Here is a 3,405-nt window from a genome sequence, read left to right as displayed (position 1 = left end):
CAAAAAAAAAACTGCCAAGTCTCAGAGTGCATTACACACATGATGCCACGATAATAATGATAACAGTAGTAGTAGTAGTAGTAGTAGTAGTAGTAGTAGTAGTAGTAGTAGTAGTAGTAGTAGTAGTAGTAGTAATTTATTTGCTACCAGGGCGAAGGACGAGGGGAACAACAACAACAATAACAACAATAACATCAATAACAACAACAATAATAATTATAATGACGGCCATAGTTTTGCTCAATGTAGGCCGAGCTGAAGTTAAGCAACAACAACAACAACAATAGCAACACGAACAACATATGGTAACACGATTATAGCGAGTAGTAGTGGAGTAATGGGGGCGGTGGGGGTTGGTGTGGTGGTGGTTGTGGTTGTGGTGGCGGTGGTGGCGGTGGTGGTGGTGTGGCCAGTTAAAGTTTGAACGGAAGAGAAAAACTGTGTAAATAAGTGGTGCAAAAGGTTGATAGCTGTTCAGCAGGATGTGATGTTGGTAGTGGTGATGGCGGTGGTGGTGGTGGTGGTAGTGGTGGTGATACGAGAATGATGATGATGATGATGATGATGATAGTGATTATATAGAGGGATATGTTTTTCTCTCTCCCTCTCACCTCCTCTCTCACTCTCTCTTTCTCTCTCTATATATATACATATGCTCGCGTGTGTTTACATGTACACACACACACACACACACACATATATATATAACTTTACCTCGTACTGGCTTAACTGCTCTTACCGTTTGTTCTTACTGTCCTGTTTTTGTTATCACTTTAACCCTCCGCAAAAAATCCCCAAATTTCATTTAATTTGCTTTGGGGGAAGGACTGTTTTAACGAAGTCACGTCTTGTCTCTACCTTCGAAACGCGAAGTAGATAAAATAGGGGACAGCTGATGAAGGGAATGTTATTTATGTTGCTTGTCTCGTTTCTCTATTTGTTTCTTTCGTTGTTCGAAAATAATTTTCGTTTTCCATGCTTTTGTTTTTTATGTTCTCGTTTCTCATTTTGTTCACGTTTTTTTGACATCCTGTACCCACGTATGCATGTATATATACATATATATGTAGGTATCTACATATATGTGTGTATATATGCATATATATATATATACTATTTTATTATATATATATATATATATATATATATATATATATATATATATATATATATATATATATATATATATATATATATATATCCATGAGCGCGTATGTATGTAAATATATAATTGCATATATATATATATGTGTGTGTGTGTGGGTATATGTATTCAGAAGAGATCCAACTCAATCCCTAAGATGCTTGGCACGTGAGAGGTTCAGCCATGGCAGTTCAAAGAGCGGTGACAGAAGACGTGTATCAAATCCTACACGTGACCTGTGAGGCACCGGGTTACAAAAGGTTAGAAGGTTGGAGAGGGTGAAGATCCTTTTGAACAAGGTGAAACAAAACCTTGGAGGGATCTTTTACACAGATGAGAAGAATTTCACCCAAGATACGCACACAGACAGACACAACAGCCGAGTTCTGGCTTCTGGCCCACACGAGAGAGCTAAAAATGTCATTTACAGGTGCAAAAACCTCGCCAAAGTGATGATGTTCGCCTGGATGTCCTCTGATGGAAAGAATATGATATTGATCATGTTTGAGAGTCTAAATTTTCGTAAGAGATGTCATTGAAGTTGGTACCTGTTTACAGCTAAGTAGACTGGGACACTTTGAGAATTAAATGGTAAATTAAATGTCTCTGACGTTGCTCTGTCCTGTAGAAAATACGAACCCTCGACCTCTCTGTTATATGTCTGCTATTTTATCCAATAGGCCACCCATGCTCTCTGCTAATCCATCAGTCGCCCACTTAGTTTCCTTTTCCAAAATTCCACTCAAAAGATTTTGCTTGACCTCAGGCGACAGTTGCAAGCACTCGCCCAAAGTGTTGCATCATGGGATAAAAATTAGAACCACGTGGCTATGACGCAAAGTTCTTCCGTATATAGGCGTGTCTATGAGTAAAGATATGCCAGATGTGACCCTGATGTGACCATCCCGTTGATTACTATTATTATAATTATTATTATTATTATTATAAGAATTATTATTATTATAATTATTATTATTATTATTATTATTATTATTATTATTATCTATTTTTTCAGGGTTTTCGAAAAGATCACGAGGCAATGACATAGACATAGCTGTGTGGCTAAGAAGTTCGCTTGACACCTACGAGGTCTCGGGTTCAATCTCACCGTGCGGAAACTTAGACAGGTATCTTCTATCATATCTATAATCAACTATAGATTAAACTCAAAGACAAAGTCATTGCTACGCATTGCTATCTTGAACACGATGCGTCGGCAATATTTCAAGAGTTCAAACTCATTTTGAGCAGACCTCGTTATTTTTAATGCTTCATGTATTAGATCTTTCGTCTACAAAGTTTGTAAGGAGCTAGAGACTGAAGATGGAAATGTATCACCAGTATCAAGGCATAAAAAGTGTTCTAAGTGCTCTGAAATCATCAGAACACCTGAATTTATCCAGCAAGTTCAACATACCATTGGTTACAATCCCAGAAAGTCCATGAGGTCAATTGCAAAAGATCTCCATGTGTCAGAAGGAACAGTCAGAAATGTTGTTCACGAAGACATTAGGTATAAGTCTTATATGATGACGAAAGGTCAATTTGTCAGAAAAAGCAAAAGAAAATCATTACAACAGATCTAAAAGGCTCTTAAACAAACTGAAAAATCCAGCAAAAGATTTGATTTTGTTTTTATCTAACGAGAAAAATTTCGACCAAGATCAAAAAGGTAACAGAAAAAATGACAGATGGTTATGTGCAGACCCTTCTGAAGTTTCAAGTGTTATGCATACAAAATTTGTTGCGACTGTCATGGTTTTAGGGGTTATCAGCAATGAAGGACATGTGATGCCTCCTTACTTCTTTCCACAAGGCCTTAGAGCTTCCCCGAAATTGCTGGCCTTGAGCCAAAATTTGAAACCAATATGTATATATGTTTATATATCTTTGTGCAAGTCTATCCGTTTATCTCTGTCTGTTTGTCTGTCTGTCTGTCAGTCTGTGTGTGTGTGTATGTGTGTGTACAAAAATGCGGTATACAAATACATATATACAAATGTATACAAACGCGCGCGCACGCACCCATACACACTACACTCGCGCGCGCGCGCAAACACAGACACACACACATATACACATATATAGATAGGTAAATAGATAGATATAATATTTATATATACATATATATACATACATACACGCGTACATACATATGCATACATATATATATATATATACATACATATACATACATACATGAATATATATATATAAATACTATATATATATATATATATAAATACTATATATATATATAT

This window comes from Octopus bimaculoides, chromosome 23 (genome assembly GCF_001194135.2).
Source record: "Octopus bimaculoides isolate UCB-OBI-ISO-001 chromosome 23, ASM119413v2, whole genome shotgun sequence".
NCBI classification, from domain to species: domain Eukaryota; kingdom Metazoa; phylum Mollusca; class Cephalopoda; order Octopoda; family Octopodidae; genus Octopus; species Octopus bimaculoides.
This window is presented reverse-complemented; position numbering follows the sequence as displayed.